General features: G+C 49.4%; 1 long non-coding RNA gene and 1 pseudogene across 1 annotated transcript; both read left to right on the forward strand.

Annotated features, from left to right (window-relative positions):
- The first annotated feature begins 664 nt into the window (after positions 1 to 664).
- LOC123394035 lies at positions 665 to 12,906 on the forward strand (annotated as a pseudogene).
- On the forward strand, positions 4,585 to 6,523 carry LOC123394044. Its single transcript, XR_006608824.1, has 3 exons — positions 4,585 to 5,706; positions 5,874 to 5,942; positions 6,210 to 6,523. It is a non-coding gene; the product is annotated as an uncharacterized LOC123394044 (long non-coding RNA).
- Positions 12,907 to 18,370: the final 5,464 nt, after the last annotated feature.

Genomic DNA, 18,370 nt, shown 5'->3' on the forward strand with positions numbered 1-18,370 from the left:
GTATGTCTGACTCCACAAACCACAATCCTAACTCTTTAAATGATGCTGTCTGGCTACATAGCAAACATTCACTAATGGCAGATACTATCATTAGCTTTGTCTGAGTCTATCCTTTTTATTTTGAATGTTCTCTCTCGTCTATCAGATTCTACGGGGCTTTTTAGTTCGCGAAGGCTTTTGCGAACTCTTCCCCCAAACCCCCTCAGGTTTGCTATCATTGTTACTCCCATTTTCCCAATGAAGCCGCTGGGTGGGGCGCTTAGAGACTGTGTGCCGAGGGCTTCAGGTCAGCGGGATTGGACCATTTATTGAAAGTGCAGCTGGCACTAGGACTTGAGTGCTGGTCTCCTAGCTCCAAAACCCAGCCTCTCTTCAGCATGGTTCCTCTCCCGGTGCCCAGCCTTTTCCGAATCTGAGATCTTCATCATCAGAACGAACGGGAGGTCTTCCGCACTCCGTCTTTGGGGCTTTTACCTAAAGCGCTCGTTTATCCGGGCGCAGACATAGGTTCGCTGTTTCCATGTGCGCCCAGCACGGGGCCTCGTACACAACGGATGTCAAAGGAAACGGACGAAAGCTACCGCGGTTAGCGGTCCGTCCTGCTACGGCACACTACCGACCGAGCAGAGATTCCGCATACAGTAGGCGCTCACCAGCGTGAGATTTCAGTTCCCCCCACTTCTCTGGGAACGTTAAGGCTGGCGGGGGAGGGAAGAGGCACGCAACTCCTCACCTGAGGGCTCAGCAGCGTCCTCAGGTGCTTCAACTGCCAGACGAACACCTGTCTCTCGGATGCCACCAATCAGCGACAACTCCCGTGGTTACCTGGACAACCCGTAACGCTGCCGCAGCGACTGCCGCTGACGCGCTGTCGCTGACGCTAACGCTGACGCGAGTACAGCGAGACACACTTCGCAAAGTCACCACATAGCTTCGCTGTGAAGCAGAGAGAACGTGCGCAGGCGCCGTGACGTCTAGGGCGGGGCCGAGTGGACGCGAATCCTCTCTTCAACCAATCCTGTCGTCGCTTGCAAACTCAAGCTGAAGCCACGCCCACGAGCCCTCCGCAAACTCGAGGTCCTATGGGTCGCGGTCTTCCTCCCGCCTGCATTGTGAGTGAAGTGTGGCTGAATACTTCTTTTAATACTTACGACCCTGGAGGAAGGCAGGGCGGTTGCTTTCATACGTTTTGGAGCAGCCCGGGTTGAATCCAGATAGGCTCTATGATGTGCACGGGGTATCACAAGGCTAATAATGATAGCTAACCGATTCCTCAGGATGCGTCTGCCAGGTACCGTGCAAAAGGTTGTAGATGCATTATCTCATTTAATCTCAAAGACAGCTTTTGTAGGGGATGGCATTATTAGTTCCATTTCTCATGCCAGGAGACTCGGGATTAGAGGGGTCCCTTAACAAATGAAGAGTAAAGGATGTAACTGGGATTCAACCCAGAGCTGATGCGTTGAAACAGCCTTTATATTCTGAACTCGTAGCTCCCTATATCTATGCCATGCTTCTATACCCCGTGCCACTTCCATCCCAAGAGATGAGGTGTCCAGAGTCTGCGATGTGAGTGTTTCCGCGCCAGTGGCCAGTGAGAGGTACTACTGCAGAACTGGGTAGCAGTGGATCAAAGACTGCTGCCCAGATCTGGATGCTTTTGTGGTTCAAGGCGGAGGGCAAATGAGAACGGGGCTTATCTGATAGGATGAAGTTAAGTCTTGTGATACGTGGGATTGGAGCTTGGTGAGGTAAAAAGGATAATGACTTCTTGATCTGTTTGGATTGGGGTCCCTTTCAGAATTACTGGTCTAAATTCTTGGAACATGCCAGAGAGGCTGAGATGCAGAAAAGGAGCGTTGATACACCTGCTCTAGAAAGATCAGTGGTTTCCTCTGGAAAAACAGTGGTTTTTCTCTCACTGGCACCATCCCCTCCACCCCCCTTGGAATTTAGGGAACAGTAAGGGAAAACCTCTATTTTCACAGGAAGGAACTAGCCCCAGAGCCCAACGTATAAGTCTTTTGACAGGGGAGTTCCAACCCTTCAGTTTTATTTCCATCCTCCTCCTCTGGATATAGTGGCAGAGAGTGAATATAAAGTCATTTACACTTTACAGTTATTATGGACTTTGACCGAATCAGCGAGACAGAGGCAGACAGAAAGAAAAGGAAAAGTGAGTGTGGGAAAGACTAGGAGTACAGGAGTGCACAGGATAGGAGCACGTAGCACTGAAGGATCTATTAGCGGAGCTTCTCTTTCATTTGTCTCAAAACACCGTTCAGTCCCTTTCTGGAAATTAACTCGAGGTTGATGGAGGAGTCAGAGGAATCAATGGTGAAAAGCTTGGGTGTCAATGTGGGCAGTGAAGTTAAAAAGGTTACCGGCCCCCTCACCTGTGGTATGACCTTCGTTTCCACGGATGCAGGAGAATTTATATACCTCCCCTTCTTTTCCTTCTCCCCCGTTCTCACTAAACAAAACAAAAGGAACTAGGGCTTCTAGTTTTCTACACCCATTTCTGTCCTCCCCCCCCCCCCATTCAAGGCCCTACAGAATCAAAACAAACACCTTAAAACAATGTTAGTCCTCCTGTCGAGTTGGTGGTGGTGAGAGGCCCTTGTGGTCAGGGGAGAGACAGTGGGGAAGTGTCTTCAGCTTACTGTACAGTATCCCAAACAGTCATCTCCAGTTTGTCCAAGAACATTTATTGGAAAAATGTCCAAGGGGTGAGGTCACCAGCAGCTGGGGGGCCACCAGGTGAGACGGGGAGCCCCTGAGACTCCGTGGAAGACATTGGAGTAGTGCAGTGCAGCATCTGCCTCCAGACCCAGACAATTCCTTTGAGTTGCTGGGGGAGGGGGAGTACCCAAAGAACCCTCCCCCTTTGAGACCCAGAGGCAAGATGTGAGGGCAGCTGGGGATGCCGAGAGTCCTGATGCAGGTGCAATGGGGGCCCATCTGGGACCTAGTGGGATACAGTTGAACAAGTGTCTGTCCCCCGGACGCGGGGGATGGAAGGACATATCCCATCTGATAGCCATTCCCCAGGTCCAGGGGCACAGACCCCAAGAGACCTACCTTCTGGCCCTGCTGACAGTGGAAAGAGGATGGGCACCAGGCCTGAGATTGTGGGAGTGTCATTACCCTCTAGGAGATTACGGGATCCTTCAGTCTTGGGCAGATCACCAACTGAGGCTCTCCCTGACCCTGTCCCCATCCCCAGGGTGTTAGTGCATCTGTTTTTGAGTTCGGTTTCCTCACTCATACATACAGCGCGGGCAGAGGGCAGGCGGAGGCGCAGCGGGAGCGGGCCGCGGGGCTGCGGGGGACCCCAGAGCTCCGACGGGCCTCTTAGTCTCTCCCTGAGCGGGGGGCGGTGCCGGCGCGGCCTGGCCGCTGGCCGGAGTCCCGGTGCGGGAGGCAGTGAGGCCGCTCCACCGGCCCCTGCAGCGGGATGTGACCGTCCCGGCCTTCTAGCCGCCGCCTTCTGCAGAGCTGGCCCCGCTCGCTCCGCCGCAGCTGAACCGGGACGTGCCGGCCCGCCCCGCCCCGCCGGGGTTCTTGCCGCGGTCATCCCCCCACCCCCCCCCCCCCCCGACCCCATTCTCCAAGGGATCCTCCCAGGACCCTCCCATTGGCGGCCTCCCCGGTCCCCTTGCCCCTGATCCTGGCTCTGTCCAAGGAGCCAGCCGGGGGCGGGGGCGGGGGCCTTAGAGAGAGGCGCAGGTGAGAGGGACTCGGGCTCCCAGGAGGGCCCCTTCCCTGCCCGGGTAGAATTAGCCAAGTTGGGAGGAGGAATCCCACTTCCCCTGCCAGAGGGGACAGAGTGGCGAGATAATTGATGTAAAATCTCCACTTGTAGACTGCGTCAGCTTTTAAATCTCTTCCCCATTGGTAATCTGATATTGGTTCTCTTCGCTCTCATTCATTCTTTAATTTATTAAACAAATATTTATTGAGCGTCACCTAGGTGTCTGGGCACGGGAGGAGCTGGAGTCCAGGGGTTAAGACAGCAGGCTGGGTATATAGCCGGGAAGTCTAAATAAAGAGCAGCAACCTATGGTTTTTAGCTCTTCTTCCTGCCTGGTGTGCAGAAATTCGTCGTCTAAGTGTCAGGTTTCCTAAAACCAGAGCGTCCAGAACCTCATAGGGCTGTTGGCAGGATCCAGTGAGATAATGTTGGGGAATGTCTTTATAAATCTTATGACACTGTGTGAGCGAGGGATTATCATGAATTTGCACCAGCGTGTTAGTTACTTCATTCGTTTAACCAACATAAATCCTTAAACTATTTCATGAGATCTGGAGTAACAACCTGGTGGGAGTCCCCTTTCTGTCAACTGTGTGATCTTCAGCAACGACCTAACTTCTCTGAGCCTCTGCTTTACCATCTGTAAAACGAGGGTGTCAGTGTGGTCTCCTTAGTGGGAATGCACCCAGTGAGATACTGCATGTGAAAAGTGCATTGTTCAGTGTAAATAACTGTTGGCTCATGTATTTAGGGCAGATACTTTGGTTTCTAATTCTCATTGCAGCATTTCTATTTCCGTGGCACTTTTTTTTTCCCGTAAATTTCAGTTCAGCGTGTGTCCCCCTGGGGCTCCAAAGCTTCTGTTACCTTCCTTCTGAGATGAAAGAGTGAAATGGAGCAAGAGGGGCCCGGAGTACTGTGTGTTCTGGACATGTGATCAAGCCACGGCTCAGGTCCTCTGACCTCTGCTGTCCCTGAGGACCCTGATCTCTGGCCTGCTGTTTCATCCTTGTCCCAGAAGAATCCTCTGCTCAGGGATTCTCATTGTCATGGGACTGGGTATTACCCTGCACTTCTGAGCTCCAGGTCCTCTGGAGAAGAGGTCATTATTTCCAAAGGTTAAGAGTAATGAACCTCAGGTTTGCCCCTTCATGGGGCAAAACAGAGGCTGGGCAGTGTGCATGTATGCAAAGAGGGAGCCCTAGAGCTTCCCTGGGGTGCCCAGAGGGATGGGGGCCCACTGATAGGGAAAGGGTGTGGGGAGAGATACTCAGAGGGGGCGGTGCTCGGAGAGGCCAGGGTACCTGGGTTAATCATCACTGTGGCTCAGATAAGGCCCCCGCCAGCTGGAAGCAGAGTTAGCGTGACAGAAGCGTTTGTGTAGCTGAAGATGGAGGTACGACAGGGTGTCCAGAGCATGAGACCATGCCAGGCACAAAATGGTTTCAACACGCGATTGAGACCCCAGAGCCTGGCAAGTGGGAGGTGAGACTCCCTCATCCCACCTTCTCCATGTTGGTCTTCTGCACTGATTCCTAGAATCATTTCTCTTCTGGACTTCCCTCCACCCTGGGTTTCTGTTTTCCCTCTCCTCCTTCCCATCTTCCTTCCTGACCTTCCCCTTTAGGCCCAGAGTACCAAGTTCAGGCTAAATCCTTGGATGCTGTGTGGGTGTGTGTGTGTGTGTGTGTGTGTGTCCCCAAACCTTGTGCCTGCTGCCGCTCCCACCTCCAGATCCGGAGGCGTGAGCGAGGCCTGGGCTTCCTGTCTGCATCCTTGTGCTCCCTTCCCTCTAGAGGTCTGGGTATGAGGCAGCCCTGCCCATCACAGAGGAGTCAAACCCACTGACCCAGGACCTCGACAAAGCAGATGCCGAGGGAATTGTTCCATTGCTGGGACAATGTGATGCTGAGATCTTCCAGGAGGAGCGGCAAGTCATGCCCACAGACTAGGTAACCCAGACCCATCCCCTGGACACTGAAAATAAAGATGCCAGCTCCATGCCAATGGTCCTTCGTGTTTGAGACCTGAGAGCCCCTCCACCACACCATTCATTCCTCCCCGTCCCCCAAATCCACTGTCCTTTTTTTGGCTTCTGATTCCCACCTGCTCCCTACAGAGACTGTATAGTGAATCAGTTCTGACCACCATGGTCCAAGTGGCTGGCAAAGTGCAGGAAGTGCTGAAGGTACAGTCTCTCTGTCTCCTCCCCTCCTAACTTCTCTCCCTCCCCACTTGATCTCTTTTCTTGGCTTCCACTTCTCATTTTACTCCATCTCCATTCTCCTTTCTCCCAGTCCTCCCTCTGGCCTCTTTATTGTCATCTTATTAATCAACAGTAATTAGAATAACTATTATCTACATCACACTCTGTAATTGACATTGTGCTTTCACACTCATTACCTTTGCAAAAACCTGTGAAATGAGTGTGATTGTTTCCATTTTTTTTTTTCAGATAGGAAAACAAAGGACAATCACAGTAGCTTGCCCAAATATATCCAGCTAATAATTGCTGGGTAGCACTGCTTTTTATTGAGTGATTGCTGGATACAAAGCTGCTCTCCGTCCTTTCTGGAATGAGTAAGGTTGGAGTAAGTAGCTAAGCCAGATTTAGGAGTCAGAATGAAGTTTCGTTCTCACATCCAGGCATCTTTCTGTTCCCTTTTGTGGTTAAGGAGGGTTAAGGAGTCTCCCCAGGAGTTCTTCTGTTGCTGCCAAAGAAGGAATGTGCTTCCCCCAAGCTGAGCTAGGAGCTAGGCCTTGGCGACACTGGGAATTTTTCTTTCTCAGGAACCTGAGGGGGAGCTGGTGGTGCTGAGTGGAGGGGGCAGCTCTGGCAGGATGGCGTTTCTCATGTCTGTGAGTATCCTGGTCCCCGATTTTTTCCTTCCTCTGCCTTCTCGGGGTAACCCTCAGGACCATAAAGCTCATCATAGCTAAGCTCCTAGGTGGCCCTCTTGAGGCCCGGCTCCCTCCGTCTCAAAGACAGATCTCACCGTGGAACCCCGTATCTTCCGAACCCAACTGGGCCCCACTCCATCTATTGAGGGTGTCTCTACATCCCATGCACCCCAAGCTGTCATCTGCAAGTAGCTTTCGACGTGCCAAATTCCAAGCAGGACTGGCTTAAGCGCTGGCCTGAGGGAATCCTCACACTAGTTGTCAAAATCCAAGGTTACCGCTCCCTTCACTTTCATCACTAACCCGTGTCCTTCCCCGGTGACAGGTCTCCTTCAACCAGCTTTGAAAGGTCTAGGACAGAAACCTCTACACCTACCTCATTGCAAGCAGTGACAGGTAAGCCACGTTGGCCTGTGAATATTTTCTTTGGCCTGGATAGTATTTTCTAGAAATAGAATTTTCAGGCTTTCAGGTGGAGATCGTGCCCAGTTTGCTTTGGTCGCCATTATTTCTTATTGCCTTATCCTCGGCCCATTTCACATACTCATGTCACCTGTCTGGCCCTTGTTGGAATTGGAGTGTCCAGCCCTAAAAAGTGTCTGTTGTGGTGTTCAGCAAATAGTAGGTGTTTCAGTCAATGATATCTTTCCATCATTCCCTTCTCTTAATGCATTCCCTTTTCTTCCCTAGTATACCATAATCTTCTGCTTTCCAACCAGTGCCACTGACTTTGAGTCTGTCCTCTTAGGTCTGTGGTGGCATCTAGAGAGGGGACAGAAGATAGTGCCCTGCACGGGATTGAAGAACTGAAGAAGGTCTGTGTTTTCCCCTGATAGTCAACCAGACGTCTCTGTCTGTTCCTTCTCACGAAGACACTAGAGTCCCCATCCAGCCAAAGCCCATCCGCTTCCGCAGTCCTGACCCTGACATCTCCATGCAATAGGTTTGTATCCTAGAATCCTCCTGGTGGCACGGTCTCACCCACCCTCCTCTCCTAGGTGGTCGCTGGGAAGAAGAGGGTGATTGTCATTGGCATTTCGGTGGGACTCTCTGTGAGTGTGAAGACAGCCTGGGGGGATCCATTCTACAGGGAGGAAGGGGGTGGGGGCAGAACAGCAGGGAAGATAGATTGCGGAAGTGGGTCCTAGAAAACAGAAACGGTTCACGCAAGGAATTTTGATTTTACTCTCACTAATTGAGACCCAGCTGCATGAATGTGGAATGACAGGGAAAGGATCCGATTCCAGAATACCTGTGTGTCAGTCCATTCAACAAGCAAGGTAGATGGACTAGTCCCAGGGTCAGCAAACCACAGTGGCCATCATGCTGCTGCCTGTTTATGTAAATAAAGTTTTATTGAGACACAGCCATTTTTGTGAGTAAATACATAAGATCTATGGCCACTTCATGCTACAACGATAGGGTTGGGTATTGCATAGAGTTCACAGGGGCCCCAAAGCCTAAAATATTTACTCTCTTGCTCTTTACATAAGAAGCTGACCCCTGGACCTGTCCTTTGCTACTTAAGCATGGTCCTTGCTTAGCAACATCAGTATCTCCAAAGATTTGCTAGTAATGTAGAATCTCGCCCCCCACCAAGACCTACTGAGTCTGAATCTGCATTTTAACAAGATTCCAAGCACTGGATTTGGTGTCCCCAATTTTCTCTCACCACTGCAGTATTCTGATTCTAACAATTCACTAAGAGAAACAGGTCGAGCAATGCTAGATGCGGAAGGAGACACACAAGGAGGGCAGGACACCGACCTTAAGGAGCATACAATTTAGTCCAGTAGTTTTGAAACTTTACCATGCAGAGGATTTCCTTGGGGGACCATGTTAAAAATACAGGCCTGGAGCTTTCCCCTTCCAAGGCAGATCCAGTAAATCTTCCCTGGGGCTGGAACTCTGCATTTCTAACAAGGACTCGGGGGAATCTGATGGTCCTGCGCCTCAGGAAACACTAGAGTAACCCCTGCGCTCTCATCATACCCTTTTTCTCCCCCTGCCATCAGGCTCCCTTTGTGGCAGGCCAGGTGGACTCCGGCATGGACAGCCCAGGCACCTTCTTAGCAGTCCTGGTTGGTTTCAGCCCCGTGAACATGGCCACGTGAGCCCACTGTAATGAAAGGCATTGACGGGCCAGGCCCCTGAGGGAGGCTGAGAGGAAACCTGTCAAAATCTACAGTACAGGGGCGAGTGGGTGGCTCGCTCAGTGGGTTAAAGCCTCTGCCTTTGGCTCAGGTCATGATCCCAGGGTCCTGGGATCGAGCCCCGCATCGGGCTCTCTGCTCTGCAGAGAGCCTGCTTCCCCTCTCTCTACCTGCCTCTCTGCCTGCTTGTGATCTCGGTCTGCCAAATAAAAAAATAAAAATCTTTAAAACAAAACAAAACAAACAAACAAAACCAAAATCTACATTACAGCCACGAAGAGGAGGGCAGGGTGGCTATGGTCTTACTCACCACATCTCAGAACATTAGAGTAAATACGGACTGTCCCTGAGCTTATGAGGATTTTGTTTTTGGTGGGTTTTTGTTTTGTTCTGTTTTGTTTCTGCTTTTGTTTCGTTTTTTTGGTCCACTGGTTAATGTAGTCTCTTCTTTCGGGAAGGACTGAAGGCAGTTTACAGAGGCCACATCAAATACCAGAAAGCAGACATTCAAAACAGGAATGGAGAGACAAGGAAAACAAGGCCCAGGAGATAGAATAGGGTCGGGACGATGCGGACCCCAAAGAGAAGCATCTGTTCAAAGGAGCTGTGGGTGCTGAGTGGCCTCAATTTCCCCTTTGCCCAGCTTCCTTATTGTAGCAACCATTCTCCTTTGTCATCCTAGGCTCCCCTTGGGTCCCCCTCTGGCTACTCAAACCCCACCCTGTCCCCCTTTCCTGAGGACTCTGTGCCACCCAATCACCTCCACCTTATTCTCTATGTAGATGGCCGCTTTGATCCCAGAGATCAGCATGTGAAAACGATAGTGCTCAGGTGTGGTTCCCTGGATGTTCAGCCTCAGGAGTGTTAAAGCAAGAAGAAAGTAGATTCGTAGGCACTTGTGCGAGAGCTCGGATGTTGTCACTTTGGGGTGAGGCCCTGACATCCCTTAATTTTTGAGACCACCCCTGGAGATGCTGGTGCCCGGCCAGGAGCGGGGAGCTCTGCTGACTTCACCATTGGCATGGGCCTCTTGATGAAGCTGAAGGCTTCTGTCGCTGGAATGTTCCATGGAAGGCTTGTGGATTCCTCAAGAGCGGCTCTGCACATGCAGTGGTGGTCCTGGGGGGCGGGGCGGCCGGGTGCTTTCTGAGGTCCTTTTCTCAACTCCCAGATTCCAGGCTTGTAGCGTAATTCAAGTGACGATATAAATGAGTCTGAGATACTGTTAACCCTGCTCCTTTTAATGGAGGACTCTCCTTCACCAAAAATGTATCTGCCGCAGTGGATGCTAATTTCAGGGCCAGTCCCACCGCCACCGCACCCTGGGCCATGGGAAAAGAGCTGGCCTGGGTTTCTTAGCACACAAAGTCTCACTTGTTTCCTGGGGACCCTGGGCTCCTCAGGTCCCACTGATCTCTGTGCCCACAAGGACACCTAATCCCTGAGCCCACCTGGGACACCGAAAGCTCACCTCGTTTCAGAAAGTCTTTGGCTGGGGGAGGGCCCAGGTCGTGCAGGAAGAACTCCTTCTGCGGGGGCCTGTGTCTCTGGCCTGGCTCCCAGAATCCCCGCTGACCTCCCCGTCCACTCCGAGCCCGTCCTCCTCGCCCCGCTCTCTTCATGTCCTTCGGCCTCGGTTGGGTCTTGTGTTCTGCTCACGGAAGTCCTTTCTGTCCTCTGCCCTGCGTTCTGACAGGACTCCCCGCACCTCCGCTAGGGACCAGCAGAACTTAGTTGTCAGGGAATTGTGCCTTCCCCTGGGCAGGGCTGGGTACCCATGCTGTCTAGAGGGGGCCCTGGGCCCGCCCCTGGAGCTGGTGGCCTTTCTCCCAAGTGCCTTCTGGAAATCCTGCGGACATTAGAGCGGGCTCATCAGGTGACCTAGAGTCAAAGCCCGAAGATCGCTGCCCTGACGATGCAAGCCAGCATCAGGTGTGTGGAAACGTATTAGGAGTGGGGAGGTTGCGTGGATGGGGGACTGTCCTGAGAACAGCGGAGACCCTGAGGACTCCTTAACGCGGTGAGGGGAGCAGGTCTGCGTGGTGGAGGGCGCGGTAACCTTTCTGTTGGTTTGCACCTGTGCTTGGCCGTGTGCATCTTGCTCTGATCCCTGATCTTTTCTCACTGCCGTGTCTCCTCTCGTGTCCTGATTTCTGGCCCGTGCTCAGCCTGGAGGAAAAAGGCCGTGTGTACCTGGTTGGCTGGCAGACCCTGGGCATCATGGCTATCATGGATGGAGTGGAGTGTATCCACAGCTTTGGTGCCGGTGGGACCCCAGTCTAGACTTTCTTCCTGGCTCCTCCTGAATGCTAACTGATTTCCTACCCCCATCCCCAGCCCATGGGGGTTCCTCATTCGATGTCCAGACTGTCCTATTTGAATAGGCATTTCAGTCAAATGCTCCTTGCTGTGAACCCCTACTCAGGACTTGGTTCCTCAACTCCCAGCCCTGCTTAGCTGTGGCCTCCCATGTGTGTGACACCCCACCCGCCACCCCTCTGGGAACTTTCCTTCAAGACCCATGAATGTTCCCCCAAGCCTAGAATCAATCTTTCGTATAAAGCCATCATTCCTTTCTCCCTGTCCTTAAACGTTCCAGACTACCGAGATATCCGCGGCTTTCTCACTGGTGATCAGAGTGACATGTTTAACCAGAGGACTGAGCTCCTCCACGGGGGCGAGTGTATGACGGGACATGGGGCAGGTTGTGAAGGTGACAGGTGTGCAGGGAGTGGGAGGAGAGGGGCGCTGGGGACAGGTAGGGGAGGAGAGCAGGCAGACAGTCCAGGGAAGGGAATATGGGTTAGAGGTCGGGAGGCTTTGGGGAAGCACAGAGAGGGCGGAAGGCTCTGGATTCTCCCTCTAAAGCTGGCTCTAGTCCAGGGCTCTTCCCTCAACTTGCTGCATCATCTTGGGCAAAACACTTGACCTCGTTGAACCTCGATTCTTCCATCTGTGTACAAACACGCTTTGTAAGAGGTCCTGTGAGGCCCTCTGTGGTCCGCAGGTCTGTGGGTGGGAGTTCTTCATGGGAGGGGCCCCACATTTTCTCGGGCCCAGGGTCCCCAGTTCTCCTTCTCCCAAGAGGACTTCCTGACGTGCATCTTGCCATCCCTCACAGAAATCGGCACCGTGGTCTTCATTTTCACCCTGGATGGTGAGAGGGAAGGCAGGAGCGGTGGGGTGAGCAGAGGGAGGCAGGGGAGTGACTCAGGGGAGCTGCCATTTTTCTGGGTCTTAAAGCACCTGCCTTGAGGGAGGGAGAGGGTCACTTGTCCTGACAGGACTGCAGGGAACAGGAAGAACAGCTTTCATCTCTGGCGCCCTCCCCTCTCCTAGACAACCTCACGGAGGTGCAGGCGCTGGTGGAGCAGGTGAAGGAGAAGAAGGCCCACATCCAGGCCCTGGCGCATAGCACCGTGGGGTAGACCCTGCCGGTGAGGGTCCAGCCTTGGGGACGGAACCTGGGGTGGCAGTTACAGCAAGGCCTTCCTGGGGATGCTGCTCTGGCTCATTCTCTGTTTCTCCAGACCCCTCTGAGGAAGCTCTTCCCTCCATCATCAGCATCACGTGGCCACTGCTTTTCTTCGAATAGGAAGGGAACTTCTTCCAGGTATGGGGAATGAGAGGGTGTTCTCTGTGCTGAGGGACTCAGAGGGGCAAGGGTTCCAGAAATTAGAAAACTCAAGGCTGGGGTGCCTGGGTGGCTGGGTGGGTTAAGCCTCTGCCTTTGGCTCAGGTCATGATCTTAGGCTCCTGGGATTGAGTTCTGTATCAGGCTCTCTCCTCAGCAGAGAGCCTGCTGCCCCCTACCGCTACCTACTTGTGATCTCTGTCTGGCATATAAATAAATAAAATCTAAAAACAAAACAAAACAACAACAACAAAATACAACCAAACAAACCTCAAGGCTGGAGGGTGGAAAGCTTTGTTGGACTCCCAGAAAGCCAGCTGGGCAAGTTCTTGTGTTACTGGGTCACTGGTCAGTGTTTCCAAGGAAGTGGCTCAGTTCTCTCCAGGAATATATGAAAAAGACAGGCCAGGCCACCAGTCACCTGACAGATACTCATTTGTCCCTTGTTTCAGGTTCATTGTTGATGTTATAGTCATCCTCACCATACAAAAGTCTTTAAGGTATATCCTTGCAAGGTCACTATGCTGAATTCACTGCAGACAAAATACAGATATTGTCTGTAATATAAGGAAATGATAATTTCACTAGTTTTCACTAATTATAATTGATTATATTTGTAATTATAATTTTACTAATTATAATTTCACTACTGATGCACTGATAATGCTTTAGCAAGACATTATCAGTACAAGCACTGAAAATAATCATAGCAATAATTATCAATTTGGATATACTTTGCATTTTGGTCTGGAGAGGGCACTGGGACATCTGAATATTAGTTCAGCTGTGCTTTGTGGCCCAAGAAAGAAAGCAGTTTTGCATCTGTGGTTCCTCGGTTTTCTCACCTAACTCCTGCCCACCATCCACAGGGCACCGTCAGGGCCCTGAAGGGTTGCGCTGGAGAGATGTGGTCTCATCCATTATTCAGATCACCTCTTCCAGGAAGCTTCCTGACTTGACCAAACAGCTGCCATGCTTTCTTACCTGCACTCAGAACTCAAAGGAAGCCCTTCTCCCTGAGCCAGGGGGTCCATGCTCCTTCCAGTGCGTACCTTTGTCTTCCCTTCCAAATGGTGTTCATTGGTCACAGCTCTACTTTTTTGGCATACTTTCCACATTCGTGGTCTCCTTTGACATCTCGCATCTCCTGAGAAATCTTCTCCGATGAAACCCACATTGTCTAGAACCCTCCTTGATGTGAGATGCCTCTTCCAGCTTCCACTGTGCCGTCATCATACCTAATACACACGTAGGACTCTGTACTTTACAAACTATTTCATTTATAATATCATTTCTCATAATGGGTTCATAAGGGATGTAGGATGTAGGTTATTCCCCCCATCTCAGATAAAGAAGCTGAAACTAAGAGATTAAAGCATTGTAATCACAGCCACGTGGCTAAAGCAGGATCCAGGACTGGAACCCTGGCCTTGTGACTCTACGTCTGTGGTTTATTTCACTTTACAGTACAAATTTCCACCATATCCATGAATTGAGCCAGATTCTTTTACTCATTCATTCATTATGTACCTATCACGTGCCTGGTCCTATTCCAGGGATAGGGGATATAGTAGGGAATGTTATCCTGTGATCTTTGAAAAAGATCTGTGTTTTTAAAGAAAAATTATAATTATAGTAGCAATATTTTTATTGTAAACACTTTGGAAAATACAGAAATCAAAAGGAGAAAAGCATCCATAAGAACCTTCTTCTAGGGGCGTCTGGGTGGCTCAGTGGGCTCACTGAGCCCCAGTGTTTTCAGGAGACTAAAGGATCTAAGGGATTGCTTATATTCCTTAAATTCGACCTTGACTGTGCCAAGGAAAAGAATAAATCTCAGATACAAATGCTTTTTTTTTTTTTTTTTAATGTTATGAAAACAAAACATCCAGTGTCCCATTTTAAAAGCATATCCTTAGAATGGGGTGCCTGGATGGCTGAGTGGGTTAAAGCCTCTGCCTTTGGCTCAGGTCATGATCTCAGGGTCCCGGGATAGAATCCCGCATCTGGCTCTGTGCTCCACAGGGAGCCTGCTTCCTCCTCTCTCTCTCTCTGCTGCCTCCCTGCATACCTGTGATCTCTCTGTCAAATAAATAAATAAAATCTGTTTAAAAAAAAAAAAAAAAAAAAAACCCACCCTTCTTCCAAAAAACCACTTAGACAAATTTTGGAGAATGTCCCTCTAGGCTTTTGTATGCATGTGTAAGTGTTTAAATATACTTATACGAAAATAGGACCATCCTTGCCATGCTGTTTTTAACTTGCTTCTCTTCACTGAAAAATAAGAACACTTTTCGGTATAAATATATCCATATCATCATTTTTTAAAAATATTTTATTTATTTGACAGAGATCACAAAACTCGAACATAATGTTGAGTGAATATTCAAGACACAAGGAATATATTTTTTAAAAAGATTTTATTTCTTTATTTGAAAGAGATCGCAAGTAGGCAGAGAGGCAGGGAGAGAGGGAGGGAAGCGGACTCCCCAGTGAGCAGGGAGCTTGGTGCGGGGCTCGATCCTGGGACCCTGAGATCATGATCTGAACTGAAGGCAGAGGCTTAATCCACAGAGCCACCCAGATACCCTGAAAGACTACATTTTTAAACACATAGAGAAAAAAGTGGGGCACCTGGGTGGCTCAGTTGCTTAAGCATCTGACTTTCAGTCAGGTCACCATCCTGGGGTCCTGGGATTAAGCCCTGTGTCTGGCTCTCTGCTCAGTGGGAAGCCTGCTTCTCCCTCTCCCTTTGCCCCTCTCCCTGCTTAGAGACTCCTCTCTCTCTCATTCTCTCAAATAAATAAATAAAATCCTTTTTATAAGTGTTTGTCAAATTGTACACACGTGTTCTAAGAACCAAAACTGTACCTCGAAGCTTAACCTTAGAACATCAGGCTGGCATATACTAGTAATCTGCCTCAGAAGGTGTGCTCAGCCTATCAAGTATCATTCTTTATAATCTTTATATGACTGCAGAGTCTTTCATAATCTGGACATATCATGTGTTTTTTAACCACTTCCTTGATGATGGGCTTCCTGAGAATATTACTTGGTCTTCCCCAAGTGGGTTGAAAATTCTGTGAGGTGAGATACCATCATTGTCTTTTTCAAAAACAGTGCCTGCTATTCAATAGCTATTTAATTGAATTGATCTTCCAATTAACATTCCTACATGAAAAAAAAAAAAAACCTGGCCAGTTTTATAGTATAGCACAAGTTGATTCTTTGTAAATCTTGTTTACAGGGAATTAACCATAGAGAATCCAGTTTACTCTGGGTGTAATGACATAATAAATCTTCTGGAAAATGAGACTATGGGTTTTAGAGCTGAGTGATCCTCTAAGATCATTTAATTTCCCTAAGTGACAACTCAGATCTGTTTCAATGCTATAGCAACTAAGAAATGTGTCACACTTTGGAGTTAGAAACAATATATAATCACAGTTCCTGAGAGTATCTGTAGTTACGATAGCCTAGGTTTCCTAAATGTACTTGCCTCAGTATTCTAATTTGTGGTTGGGAACATAGGACAGCAGACCTGGACCTCTAGAGAGTGAAAGGTTCCAGAGAAGATGCTTATAGGACAAGATAAGCCCTTTGGAGGGGCTGCTCCTTTGAAATCTTCCCTCCATACTCTCTATGCCAACTTGGCCCACCCAATCCTAGTAGAATGCTAAAGGAGGTCTTCCCTGAGCATTGGCTGCCAAGGCAGAGCCCATGGGCAGCTGCAGGAAGGGGCCTCTGATGGACACATCTCAGAGAAGAGACCCAAGCAGCTCGCACATTGGCTGGGCCCTGTCAGGTTGACCTTGCAATGACCATTGTGCTGTCATATGGAGTCACAGCCTTGAGGGGTAATATTGTTTGGCTGAGAGAGGCAGGGGGTTGAGAAATGGCACCGATTTGGCGGCTGGCCATACCTCCTCCGTCATGTGTCAGCCTTCTACTACTACTTGGTTTATTCCTTTGGAGGCTTTGGCTGCTCTTCTCTGGAAGACAGAGCAGGGAACAGGAGGCAGCCAAGAGAGCCTCAGAGGTATGTGATGCAAACTTCCCTGGAAAACCACTGCTCCCCGTCCCTGCCTCTGAAGCACTGGAAACGCCTACCTCTTGGGCCAGGGGAGGAACTGGGTGGGGGAAGAGGGGAGTTGAGACAGTGCCTATGGATGTCTTCCTAGAAGTGTCAATCATGCTCAGTCGTGTTCCTTTCAGTTTATTTCAGCAAACCTTGAGCTCCTATTATGTATGGTGGCGCACTAGACATTGAGGAAAAAAATAAAACCCCAACCGCACCCTCTAGGAGCTCTAGGCGAACCTGGGGGGGGAGAGATGGATATATACATAATGAAAGAGAAAATGATAAGAGTTAGTAGAAGTATAAATAGTGCTGAAGGGGTTGGAGGCAGTCTTTTGAAGCAGGGGGATCTAGAAAATGCCTCTGGGGGAGCTCAGGATTGAATTGTGCTTCAGAAGAAGGGAAGGGCTTTGGACATGGATAGGGTGGATGGAAGACAGTAGGGACGACTTTCCAGTTGGAAGGAATGGATTGGGGAAAAGCGGGGGAAACTGAAGAGTGTCGGATATGTTTGAAGAGAGGACACCTATGTGGTTGGAAGGTAGAAGTATAGGGAGGTCAGTGACAGAAAAATCTGGAAAATTGACAGAGGTGACATTGTAGAGGGCTTTCAATGCCAGGCTGAAGAGTTCATACATACATAAATATATGTATGTATATGTACATATATATATATCCATTCTATATGCAATGGGAAGATGTCAGGGGGCACCTGGGTGGCTCAGTTGGTCTGTGACTCTTGATTTAGGCTCAGGTCATAATCTCAGGATTATGAGATCAAGCCTGGTGACCTGCCTTGCGCTCAGCAGGGAGTCTGGCTCTGTCCCTTCCTCCTTTCTCCCTCCCGTCCCCCTGCTCCACGCTCTCTCTCTCTCAGATATAAATAAATCTTAAAAAAAAAATTATGTCCAAGGGTTTTTTTATTTTAAGATTTTATTTATTTACTTATTTTTTTAAGATTTTATTTATTTATTTGGCAGACAGAGATCACAAGCAGGCAGAGAGGCAGGCAGAGAGAGAGGAGGAAGCAGGCTCCCTGCTGAGCAGAGAGCCCGATGCTGGGCTGGATCTCAGAACCCTAAGATCATGACCTGAGCCAAAGGCAGAGGCTTTAACCCACTGAGCCACCCAGGTGCCTTGTCACATTTTTTTTTAAAGAAAGGAAATTTGTATATTATTTTATAATTTTATAATTTTAATTGCCGTATAGTTAACATACAGTGTTATATTAGTTGCAGGTGTACAATATAGTAAATCAACAATTCTATACATCACTCAGTGCTTATCCAGATAAGTGTACTCTTAATCCCGTGCACCCATCCCCCACCCCCCACCTCTGGGAACCATGTTTGTTCTCTGTACTTGAGTCTCTCTTTTGATTTCTCTCTTTGTTTTTCCTTTGTTCATTTGTTTTGTTTCTTAAATTCCACATGTGAGTGAAATCACGAGGAATTTGTCTTCCTCTGACCAGCTTATTTCACCTCGCGTTATATTCTCTAGATCCATGCACGTTGTTGCAATTGACAAGGTTTCGTTCATTTTTTTCAAGATTTCATTCATTTTTATGACTGAACAATATTCCATTGTGTTTTTGTGTGTGTGTGTGTATCACATATTCTTTATTTATTCATCTGTCAGTGGACACTTGGAGTCCTTCCATCATTTGGCTTTTGTAAATAATGCTACTCTGGGGACACCTGGGTGGCTTAGTTGGTTAAGTGTCTGCCTTCGGCTCAGATTATGAATCTGGGGTCCTGGATCAAGCCCCGTGTCAGGCTCCCTGCTCAGGGGGAGCCTGCTTCTCTCTTTCCCTCTGTCCCTCCGCCTCACTCATCCATTCTCTCTCTGTC

The sequence above is a fragment of the Mustela putorius genome, unplaced genomic scaffold, assembly GCF_011764305.1.
Source record: "Mustela putorius furo isolate JIRA1106 unplaced genomic scaffold, ASM1176430v1.1 tig00001161_pilon_pilon_pilon, whole genome shotgun sequence".
Lineage (NCBI taxonomy): Eukaryota > Metazoa > Chordata > Mammalia > Carnivora > Mustelidae > Mustela > Mustela putorius.